Source organism: Chiloscyllium punctatum, chromosome 7, assembly GCF_047496795.1.
Source record: "Chiloscyllium punctatum isolate Juve2018m chromosome 7, sChiPun1.3, whole genome shotgun sequence".
Taxonomy (NCBI): Eukaryota; Metazoa; Chordata; class Chondrichthyes; order Orectolobiformes; family Hemiscylliidae; genus Chiloscyllium; species Chiloscyllium punctatum.
The window spans coordinates 26,353,838-26,366,916 of NC_092745.1; positions in this window are offsets into that span (position 1 = coordinate 26,353,838).

Below are 13,079 nucleotides of genomic sequence, written 5' to 3' on the forward strand. Positions count from 1 at the left end.
TGAAGAGGAACAACAGTCAAACAAGCAGCTAAAATGGCTAATGGTTATAGACTTCATTAAAGCCAAAACCCTGCAGATGCTGGAATCCAAAGTAGACAAACAGGAGGCTGGAAGAGCACAACAAGCCAAGCAGCATCAGGAGGTGGAGAAGTCACCTGATGGGAGACTGATCCAGAAACCTTATTCCCATCAGGCCCAGAAATGGGAGTAAATTAAAAATTGGGAGAGTGTGTGGAAGGCAGGTAGCCAGGGGAGAGAATGGACAGTAGGGTACAGCCCGAGGACTCCTCCTCAGACTAACGAAGAAATTGCTGACGGTGGAAGTGATGCTCAGAAACTGAATGTTTCTCTGGGAATAAGGTGGGCCATGTGCGTATGGAATGTTGAAAACTGTGAGGTAGACCCATGGGATTTATGGGAGTTAATAAAATTGAGTCAGAGGAGGGAACACAAACAGATAGTCACATGGAGCAGGTTGTAGCTGTAACTATAACAAAAAGGATGGAGGTGAATTCTGTCATTAGTAAAGGAAGTTGGAAGGTAGATGAGAGGTGGACACGACTTTTATCAAAAGGAATGGTGATTCCTTTTTCTTCAGCTAAACCCAGAACCAAACTGAGAGATACAGGAGCAACACAATCACTTTTACTGGAGAAAGAATTGATTTTCCCTCCACAGAGCTCGATGGGAGCTAAGGTATTAATCAATGGGATTGATGGAGAATATATTCCACTTCTACTATATAAAGTACAACTGGAATGTGATTTGTTATCAGAAGTAATTGACGGAGTGGGGAAAACATTCCCTGTTGAAGGAGTTGATTTCCTTCTGGAGAATGACTTGCCAGGACGAAAGGCAGTAGCTTCCGCAATAATTACAGAATGTCCAAAGGAGAGCCAAGAAACAGAACAATGACAGGAACAGGTTCCTGGTCTCTCTCTCCTTCGTGTGAGGTAACCAGGGCAATGGTTAAACAAAATCCACCAATAAGGGTTGATGTGACACCATAGCAAGTGAAAGGATCGCTGAAACTTTCCAAAAGGGTGAAGATAATCCAGCTGGAGTGTTTGCTATGATGTCACTAATTACAGCAGATCCAAAAAGCAGATCCTGAGTGAAATAAATGAGCACAGTCAGCTCACACTGAGGTCGAGGCTGGAGGGGTTTCAGAGTGTTATTACCTTCAGAATGGAGCGCTGATGAGGAAGTGGAGATGCCCCCCTCATGGACTCCCAGATGAAGAATGGTCAGTTAGACATTGGCTAGTGGTACCACCCAGCTATCATCGGGAGATATTGTGAGGAGCACATCAGAGTTCCATGACAGGACCATAGGGATTTGGAAAACACAGACATCCAGAATCAGGTGTTTTATTGAGCCAAAAGTATATAAAGATGCGGCGCAGTTTTATAAATGCATCATACTTGAACTCATCTTTACCAATCTGCCGACTGCAGATGCATCTGTCCATGACAGTATCAGTAAGAGTGACCACCGCACAGTCCTTGTGAAGACCAACACCCACCTTCACATTGAGAATAGCCTCCATCGTGTTGTGTGGCACTATCAACGTGCTAACTGGGACAGACTTACAACCGATCTCACAACTCATGACTGGGCATCCATGAAGCACTGTGGGCCATCAAAAGCAGCAGAATTGTGCGTCAGCCCCGACTCGACCATTATCATCAAACCAGGGGATCAACACTGGTTCAATGGAGAATTCAGGAGGGCATACCAGGAGCAGCACCAGTCATTCACCAAGATGAGGTATTTACCTGGTGAAGCCACCAAACAGGATTACTTGGATGCCAAGCAGCACAAGCAGCAAGTGATAGACAGTATTAGACAACCCACAACCAATGGATCAGGTCTAAGCTCTGCAGTCCTGTCACGTCCAGTCATGAGTGCTGGTGGATGATTAACCATCTCACTAGATGAGCAGGCTCCAAAAATATCCCTATCCTCAATGATGGAAGAGTCCAAGACATCAGGGCAAAAGATAAGGCTGAAGCTTTTGAAGAAATCCTCAGCCACAAGTCCTGAGTGGCTGATCCATCTTGGCATCCTCCAGTGGTCCTCAGCATTAAAGACAACCATCTTCAGTCAATTTGATTCACTCCACGTGTTATCAAGAAATGGGTGGAGTCACTGGGTACTGCCATGGCTATGGGCCCTGACAACATTCTGGTAATAATACTGAAGAGTTGTGCTCCAGAACTTGCCACTTCCCTAGTCAAGTTGTTCCAGGAAAGTTATAACACTGGCATCTGCCCGACAATGTGGAAGATTGCCCAACTATGTCCTGTACATAAAAAGCAGGACAAATCCAAGCCAGCCAGTTACAATCCCATCAGTCTCCTCTCGATCATCAGGAAAGTGATGAAATGTGTCATCAACAGTGCTATCAATCAGCACCTGCTCAGCAATAACCTGCTCAAGTGATGCCCAGTTTGGGTTCCACCAGGGTCACTCAGCTCCTGGCTTTATTATAGATTAGTTCAAACATGGACAAAAGAGTTGAATTAGGGATGAGCAATAAATGCTGGCCTTGGGCAACTGGGGATAAGCAACAAATGCTGACCAGCTGGTGATGCTCACATTAGACAAAATGAATAATTTAAAAAGAAACTTGTCAAATTATCGGTAAATCTCAACATGTGATTGAACCAGCATTCTTAATTCCTCTCCCAGTTTTTGAGGAACCATTCAGTCGTGTACAGGTGTGTCAAGTAGTGAGTATAATGGAGGAGGGGATGAGAAAAGGTGTGAGAGCCAAAGATAATTGGACAATTTCCAAAGTGAACTTCCTCCTATGAGGTGAATAAATTCAGTGATATGAGGGAATTCAGACACTGCATTTTTGTATCTGGAAGAAGATCCACAGAGGGACAGAGTGAGATTGCTCAGAGAATACAAAGAAGTTTGTCTGAGGAGTGGTTGGAGCCTGTATTCGGTCTGTACTCGATGGAGTTTGGAAGGATGAGGGGGAATCTCAGTGATACATACAGTATACTGAGAGGCCGGGATAGAGTAGACATGGAGAAGACGTTTCCACTTGGCAGAGAGACTGAGACCTGAGGGCGCAGCCTCAGAATGAAGGGACCATCCTTTGGAACTGAGATGAGGAGGAGATTTTACATCCAGAGAGTGGTTAATCTGTGGATTAATCATTGCCCCAGAATGCTGTGGAGGCCAAGTCATTGAGTGTATTTCAGACAGAGATAGATGGATTCTTGATTAATAAAGGGATCAAGGGTAATGGAGAGAAGGCAGGAGAATGGGGTTGACAAACACATCAACTATGATCGAATGGCAGAGCAGACGTGATGGGCTGAATGGCCTAACTCTGCCCTGATATATGGTCTTTCAAAGATACACTTAGGTGTCCCAGATTAATTGAACATGATGTGGATGTAGTTTATTCAGACCCAATAAAACAAAACCCATTTTGATTAAAACCAGAGGAACAACTCAAAGTAACAAATGAAGCTCAATACTTTTTTTTTAAGATTACTTACAATGTGGAAACAGGCCCTTCGGCCCAACAAGTCCACACCGCCCCGCCGAAGCGCAACCCACCCATACCCCTGCATTTACCCCTTACCTAACACTACGGGCAATTTTAGCATGGCCAATTCACCTGACCTGCACATTTTTGGACTGTGGGAGGAAACCGGAGCACCCGGAGGAAACCCACGCAGACACGGGGAAGACGTGCAAACTCCACACAGCCTGAGGCGGGAATTGAACCCGGGTCTCTGGCGCTGTGAGGCAGCAGTGGTAACCACTGTGCCACGATGCTGCCCAATTGATTGAACTGTCAGAGTAACTGGAGTTCTCTTGTGTAGGATTGAGCAAAAGACACTATCATCTAAAACCCTGGATTTTTTGTAAAAAATGGCTGCCTGGAACTTTTGTTCCGCCTGGAATTCCAGTTCACACCTCAACTCTGAAAGGGACACCAACCAGAACACATTCTCTTGGCTGAAACTAACTTTTACAACCTCGGCCTAATAACACACACTACCAACAAGCAGCTTTAGAACCAAGAACCACAGAGGCCGAACAGAGAAGCTGAATCCAGACACCAAACCAAGAGCATCATTGTAACAAAGGACACCCGAGAGCGGGAACACCAACCAAACGCTATCTGAACAAGACCTTCCAGACACAGGCCTGTTCTGAGCCAAGAGAACCAACGGTGAGAACCTCAGCAACAGGACACATTTTAAACCTGTACTTTCCTCAGTGGTGAGCTGAAAATCCTGAGACCCGAAGAACTCTGAGCTCGCAGGGAGGGGATGGTGGGTAGTGACAGTGCATTCGGACACCAAGGCTAGGTAGCCTGAATAAAGTTTCTGTTATTCTGCTTCGCTTGTAATTGTAGAAAGTGAGGACTGCATATACATCAGAGATCAGAGTTGGAAAGTGTGGCACTGGAAAAGCACAGCAGGTCTGACAAACAGGAGAAATGACTTTTTGGGCATACGCCTTTCATCAGGGATGTGGTGAGGGGGACAGTGGAGGACACACAGAATGTTTTGGAGAACGTCTCTGGGACACACGCATCAAATAACCCCACTGCCCTGTGACCGGCCACTTCAACTCTCAGTCTCACTCTGCCAAAGACATGCAAAGACATGCTGGACCTCCTCCACTGCCAAATCCAGTCTATCCAATGAATGGAGGAAGAATGACTTATCTTTTGCCTTGGGACCCTTTAATCACATGGTATCAACATCGACCTCACCAGTCTCCTCATCTCACCTTCCTCCACCTCAACCCACATCCAACCCTCCAATCAGCCTTCCCACCTATCCACTCCACCCTCCCCTCTATCACTCTCACCTCTAACCTGTATCTGCCTATCGCCTTCCAAGCTACCTTCCCTCCATCCCCACCCCCACCCTCCTATTTGTCTCTCAGCCCCCTTCCCACAGCCTCAACATTCCTGATGAAGGGCTGATGCCCAAAACATCAATTCTCATTTTCCTCAAATGCTGCCTGACCTGCTGTGCTTTTCCAGCACCACACTTTTTATCTCAAACTTCTAATAGTGTTTAACCAGTGTTTAATTTTACCCTGTATTTAATTACCGTCCTGTGTGTAAATTAGTAACACTTCTACAAATGTTTACTTTGACAGTATATTTCATTATTGTCGTCAATATCATTGATCGTGTTAATTTCACTGTTTATTACATTTGCATTTGTTCTTGCATTATACTTATCTTTTCTATTGAATAAACACAGAGCTTCTTTTGTCCATGAACCTGTCGCCTGCTTTCTTTATTTCACATATTTAAGTCAGTCTATTTGCAGAACTTGGGATCTGGGGATGATTCAAACCACCTAAAAATCAGCAAATTACTGATCACAAACGAGAGACGGTCCTCTGATTGAATTGTAAGAGTAATTGGAGTTCTCTTGTTTGGTCCCTCAGCCAGAGGTTTCAATTTGATTCTGTGTACACCATAGGAAAGTGAATGTAGTCACAAAGATGGATTTGTATCCTATTGCCAGGTCAGAAGATTGCATTGAAATGTTGGGTAGTGCGTCATTCCTATCGAAAATTGATTTGATGAAAGTATATTTACAAGTACCGCTGACAAGAGCCAAGGAAATTTCCGCCTTTGCTGCATTCTGGATCTTTGACAACAAAGGAAAACTCAAATACATTTGAAACATGTTGGGAAGACAGGGAATAGGCTGAGGGCAGAACAGAAGAAAAGTAGTTGTATTCGGAAAATGGTTTTGGAAAATTTATGGGATTAAAGTTTGATAAATCCGCAGGGACCAATAACCTACATTTCAGATTACTTCAGGAATTGCCCAAAAAGTTTGGAAACATTAGTGTTCAAGAGTATATAGATTCTGGAACAGTTCCCAGTGACTGGAGAGTTCCGAATGTAATATCACTATTGAAAATGGGAGGGAGAGAGAAAACTGGGCATCTTCGACCAGTCAGCCTGACGTTGCTATTGGGGAAAATATTCAAGTCCGTTGTGAAAGATTTAATCACTGAACGCATGGAAAATGGTGACAGGGTGAGACAGAGTCAACATGGTTTGTGAAATGGAAATCATGGTTGACAAATTGACTAGAATTGTTCGAGGATGTAATGAGCGGATTTGACAAGGGGGAGCCAATGGATGTGGTTTATCTGAAACATTCAGAAGGTTTTATTAAGTCCCACAGTAGAAATTCGCGTATGAAAGGAAGACTCATGGGACTGGGGGCAGTGTACTGACATGGATAGAGAATTGGTTGGCAGGCAAGAAACAAAGAGTAAAAGAAAAACAGGCCTTTTTCTGAAAGGGTACCACAGGCCTGGATCCAGCTATTCACAACATTTGTTCATGGTTTAGATGAAGGAGCTTAAGAGTAATATCTCCAAGTTTGCAGATGACACAAAGCTGGGTGGGAGGGGGAGCTGTGAAGAAGATGCAGAGATGCCTGTGTCCATGTATACCAGTCACTGAAAGTCAGCGTGCAGGTTCAGCAGGCATTGCAGAAGGTAAATGATATGTTACCTTTATAGTGAGAGGATTTGAGTCCAGGATCAGGGATGTCTTGCTGTAATTGTATGGGCCTTAGTGAGACCAAACCTGAAATATTCAAACCAAAACTGGTTCAGTTACAGGAGACAGAGGGTGGAGGCAGAAAGTTGTTTGTGTGACTGGGCCCAGTGTGCGGTGTGATACCACAGGGATCAGTGCTGTTGTTGTTCAGGATGTATTGAAACTAGGAAAAAGACAATGTGAGAGGTGAGGGGTGGGGGTGAGTGGATGATGACTGAGTTTGTAGATGACACGAGGTTTGGCAGATGGTTGACATTGAGGAAGAAGGTCTTAGGTTACAGGAGGATCTAACTGGATTGGTCAGATGGGCAGATCAGAGCCAGATGGAACTATCCCCTGAAAAATGTGAGGTGATGAACTTTGGAAGATGTAAAAGGTAAATAAAGTATTTATGAAGGTAGACAGAACACTTGCCTATATCATTTCAGGTACAGATGAGAAGACCAGGTCAGATATGTGGAGCTATACAGAACTTTGGTTAGGCCTCAGCTGGAGTACTGTGTGCAGTTCTGGTCACCACGCGATCGGAAGGATGGGATTGTACTGGAGGGAGTGCAGAGGATAGTCAACAGGATGTTGTTTGGAATGAAGCATTTCAGCGATGAAGAGAGGCTGGATAAACTTGGGTTGTTTTCTTTGAAGCAGAGAAGGTTGAAGAGGTATGAGGGAAATGGACAGAATGAATAGAAAGCAGTTGTACCCCTTACTCAGAGTTGGCACACATTCAATGTGAATGACAGGAGCTTCAGCGGGGATTTGAAGAGGAGATTTTCACCCAGAGGGTGATGGGGGTCTGGTTTGCACTGTCTGGGCTGGTAGTTGTGGTGACCTTTTAAATGTACTTGGATGAACCCTTGAAATATCATAACATTTAAAGGTATGACCCTTGTGTTGAAAAGTTGGATGATTGCAGGTTTAGTGTGGTTTGACTGGTACATGTACAATGGGCCGAAGGGCCTCTTCTGTACTGTGTGATTTTATGATTGAATTGTGTGCAGTTTTGGTCTCCTTATCTGAGGAAGGATGTTCTGGCTGTGGGGGCTGGGCAGTGAAGGTTTACCAGACTGATTCCTGGGATGACAGCACTTAGATCTGATGAGAAACTGGATCAGTTCAGATTACATTCACTGGAGGTTAGAAGATTGAGGGAAGTCACACTGAAAACTCTAAAATCCTAACGGGACAAGTCAGTATGTTCCTGATAACGAGGGAGTCCAGAATCAAGTATTCAAGTTTAAGGATACGGGAAAGGACATTTAGGGCTGAGATGGAGAGAAATGTTTTCATTCTACAGGAAGCCTGCAGGAGTTTCTGTCACTGAAAGCAGTTCAGCTCAAACCACTGAATGTTTTCCAGAAAGGACACGATACAGTTCTTAGAATGAAAGGGATCAAAGGTTATGGGGAGGAAGCAGGAACAGGCAACTGATTTGGATACTCAGCCATGATCATATTGAATGGCAGAAAAGGCTCGAAGGGCTGAATGGCCTATTCCTGCTCCGACTTTCACTGTTTGAGAGACTGTTCATCAACGGGGAAACATATTGAATAAGAGAAAAACATTTGCCTTGAGTTAGGAATTAGATTGGAGATAGGAGACAGAGTGAGGCAATAATGTGTCCTCCAATGAGCAAGAGATGAATAATGGTGTGCCCAGGGATCCATCCTGGGACATTAGCATTTCACAATATTTCTCAATGACTTGGATGAAGGAGTAGAGAGCCATTTCTCCAAGATGCTGACCACCCTGAGTGAGGCTGCTAGGAGGAGGTTACAGAGATGGGGAGGGTGGATGGACAAGGAGGGACATCAGAACAAGGACGAGAATTTGTAAATCGAGGTGTTGTTGGACCGGGAGCCAGTGTACGTCAGTGAGGACAGTGGGGGATAGAGATGGGATTTGTTGCGAGCTCGGGTTCGACCAGCAGAGTTTGGGATGAGGTGAAGTTTATAGAGGGCAGTGGCTGTGATGTGGACCAGGACATTAGTATGATCACGTTTGGAGTCCCAAACAAATGACAAAGATTTTCAGTGAGTGATCTCTGTGATGGGGAGGATTTGGGGCTCAGATCAGCCTCAAAGATGAGGCCAAGATTGTAAGGAATCTGGTACTAAATAAAAGCTGAAAAAACTGCAGATGCTGCAAATGAGGAACAAAAACAGAAATTGCAGGAAAAGCTCAGCATGTCTGGCACCATCTGTGGAGAGAAAGCAGAGTTAACATTTTGGGACAAGTGAATCTTCTCAGAACTGTTCTGAAGAAGGGTCATTTGACACAAAAGGTTAACTCTGATTTCTTACCCCAGATGTGACCTGATCTGCTGAGGTATTCTGTTTTTGTAAAGTGTCTGGTTGAGCAGCAGACAGTGCTCAGGGAGAGGGATGGAGTTTGTACCAGGAGCTGAAGAGGATGGCTTTGATCTTCCCAATGTGTTTCCCAGTGAGCCTGGCTCCTCAGTCCTGACTGCTCTGAGCTGCTGTGATTGTCACTGAACGGACACTTATTAATAGAGATTCTGACCACAGCAGAAAGCCCCAGTGTAAAAAATAACTGCAAAGACTGTCAGATCGCAAGGTTGAAACTTCACCAAAAGAGGAAGTGAAAGGAGCTCGGAGCAGCTGGACATTTGTTACTGAGATGGGGAAAAACTGTGAACCATCTGCACTCTCTGGAATCTGACAGCACATAAGAACATTAAAACTAGGAGCAGGAGCAGGCTCTCTGGCCCCTCGGTCTGCTCTGCCATTCAGTAAGATCATGGCTGATCTTTTCATGGCCTCAGCTCCCCCTTACCCACCTTTTCACCAAAACACTTGATTCATTTACTGTTCAAAAAATTACCTGCCTTAGCTTTAAAAACATTTACTGAGGAAACCGCAACCACTTCACTGGGCGGGGAACTCCATCGATTCACATCCCTCTGGGTGAAGAAGTTCCATCTCAATTCAGTCTAAATCTGCTCCCCCTCGCCGACGAGGAGGCCATTCAGCCCATCGTGTCTGTGAGTGATCCAATTAGTCCCACTGCCCCCCTCTCTCCCCATAACACAGCAAATCTTTCCTTTTCAGCTCGATCTCCAGTTGCCTCTTGTAGACTTGGGTCCACAGCAGAGACTGCCCCGAATCTGGGCTCCAAACTGGCACCTCATTCATTCATTGGGAGGCAAACTGCCTGGGCTGGGAAATGGAGCTCAGGACCCTGAACATTCTCTCTCCCCTCCTGATGCTGAGGTTTAGTTCTGTGGAGCTGTACAATATATTCCTACCATACACACTTCTCCATTCTGTGTGTAAAAGGCTCGAGCCTGCCAGCAGGATGTTCAACTACATGAGCCATCATCAATTTGACCAATTCTGACCACACCCACTCTCCGTAAACTTTCAACTAATTACTAATATCAAATCTGTCCATCTCCTCCTTGGTGTGAGACAGGGAAGGGGCCACTTCATTACAGATAATTTGGAATTTATGGAGCACAGATGGAGTAAGCTGAGAGAGGACATCAGAATGATGGAGTTTGGAGGTGGGATGAGCAGGAATAAGAGTTTCTGTGGTCAAGGGGCTGATGCAGAGCAGAGAAGGACAATGTTGTGGAGTTTGAAATAAGAGACCTATGTGATGGAGAGGATGTGGCGTTTGAAGCTCCAATACTGAAGGGTCCAATGGGAAAGAGGCCCAGGCTTATTGATGTCCATTGGACATTCCAGTGGGATGGAGGCCCATGTTTCCTGATCTCTGTTGGAGGTTCCAATTGAGTCCCATGGAATTGGAATGTTGACATTTCTTGCAGCAATTGGAATCTTCGTATTTAATATAAAAGGACTAGATTACAGAAATAAAGAAATATTGTTACAATTCTATGAGGTATTGGTGAGACCACATTTGAAGCATTGTGTCCAGTTGTGGTCTCCTTCCTTGGTGAAGGATATGATGGCACTGGACGCAATTCAGAGGATGTTCACCAGACTGATCCCTGGGATGAAAGGGCTATCATATGAGGAATGGTTGAATAGCTAGTTTTTGTACTCACTGGAATTCAGTCGTGTGAAGGGAGAATCTGAGTGAAGTATATAAGATGCTAAAGGGGATTGATAGGGCAGGCATGGAACAGATGTTTCCTCTTGTGGGCCAGTCTTGAACAATAGGTCATAGATATAGATTGAGAGGAGGTATGTTTAAAACTGAGATGAAGAGCAGCTGCAGGTGGCACAGTGGTGAGCACTGCTGCCTCACAGTACCTGGGACCCAGGTTCGATTCCACCCTCGGGCAACTGTATGGAGTTTGTACATTCTCCCCCTGTCTGTGTGAGTTTTGTCTGTGTGCTCTGATTTCCTCCCACATTCTAATGATGTACACATTCGGGGGATTGGCCATGCTAATTTAGCCATAATGTTCAGGAAATTGTGGATGAGATTCATTCATCATGGGAAATGGAGAGTTACAGGGAAAGGGTTCCAGAATGGCTCTGGGTGGAATGCTCTTTGAAGGTTCGGTGTGGACTTGTTGGGTTGAATGGCCTGGTTCCATACTGTATGGAATCTGTTCCATTCCAACTACTTCTCTCAGAGGGTTGCGAATCTGTTGAAGTCAGTGCGCAACATCCACCCCCCAGCTCTCCCATCCCCCTCCCCACTCCCCCTCTTCCTCAAGTCCAGTAGAGGCAGAATCAATCAACAGATTCAAGAAAGAAACAGATATTGTTCTGATGAAAAGGAGGATAGAGGGCAATTGGGAGCAGTCTGGAAAGTGGAGAGGAGGTTAAGATCAGCCATGATCATGTTAAATCGTAAACGGGCTTGAAGTGCTCAATTACCTATCCCCGCTCCTCATTCCGAAGTTCAATCTTGCGAAGGCAATGAGATCCTCCTTGTTTACTGGTCTGTATTGTAGGATCCAGTCACAAAGAGTCATATGTTTATTGGTCTGCATTGGAGGGTCCAATTTGAAGCTGGTCCATATTTACTGATCTGTACTGGAGAGTTCAAAGAAGTGGAGGCCTTTCTCTCCTGGTTTCCATTGGAGGGCCCAGCAGGAATAAGGTCGATGTTAACTAGTCTCTGCTCGAGTATTCAGTGGGATATAGACCCATTTTTACTGGTCTCCATTGGAGGTTCCAGTGGCAAAGAGGCCTATGTTTAATGGTCTCGACTGGAGAGATCAGTGGGAATAAATTCAATGCTTCTTGGTCTCCACTGGACAGTCCAGTGGGACATGAATACCATAGTGAGTGTGGGGCCCATTTTCGTTCTGTAGTAACTGTGTGATGGTCCAATCCTTACACCAGTAAAATTGGAGATTGACCATGAAGGAGAAGGTGAGGGGAAAGGATTGGAATATATTGTGAATGGACAGGATGGGTCAATGGGTCAGAGCCTGTCCTATCCTCCAACTCACACTGATGGCCTGAGGATCTCCTCTTTCTGCTGGGCTTTCATGGAATGAGATTTGTGTCCAAACCAGTCCCCAGTGAGTATAGGCCAACAGCACAGAATTGCCCTTCATTTGACAAGAATCTGACCGTCTTCCTGAGAGACGCCAAACCCTGGTCAATGTGGGAAATGGGGCTTTATTCCAGGAGTGGAAATACTCCTGGTGTCAAGGGTTAACATCCATTAGTGGGGTAGATTTGGAGGAGATTTACCCTGTATTTAACTTTTACCACTTGGGACATTGTTAGGAAGGCAGAGAGAGGGAGAGGGAGTAAGTGAGCGGGAGAGAGAGAGAGATTGTTGGCGAGAGAGACATAGAAGGACAGGGTGTTAAAGTGAGAGAGAGCGGGATAAAGAGTCTCAGGCAGTGTAAGATGAGTAAAAGGGGGAGAGAGAGAGGTAGAGAGAGGCAGAGATGGTGGGGTTGAAGAATAGAGATAGAGCGAGATAGAGTGTGAGACAGTGTGACTTAGAGAGAGGGGACAGAGAGAGAGAGAGAGAGAGAGAGAGAGACAGAGTAGATGTGAGACAAAGAGTAAAGGCAATCCAGTGAAAGAGAGAGACAGACATGCAGACAGGTCCCGGTCACCATATTATGAGAAGGACGTGACTGTACTCAAGAGGGTGCAAAGATTTCCCAGGAAGGTGTGAGCTATGAGGAAGGGTTGGAAAGACCGGGATTGTTTTTCTTGGAGCAGTGAAGGTTGAGAGGGAACCTGCTAAAGGGCAAAAAGATTATGAGGGGCAGGGATAGAGTGGACAGGAAGGCAACTTTTTCCATGAATAGAGGGATCAATATCCAGGGGCAGAGATTAGAGATCACACAGACATACAGAGATAGAAACAGAGAACAGGAGTAGGGTTAGGTTTAGTGTTAGGGTTAGGGTTAGGGTTAGGGTTAGGGATTGGCCCTGTGAGTCTGTTCTGTTATCCAATGTAACTATGGCTGATCCTCTCCCTCAATGCCAAGCTGGGATTGTTGTTGCTAGTGCATTGATGACCAGTACAGACTTATTAAATGCTGTTCATGTCATTGAATTTCTGATTGAGAGAGAGAGACAGAAGA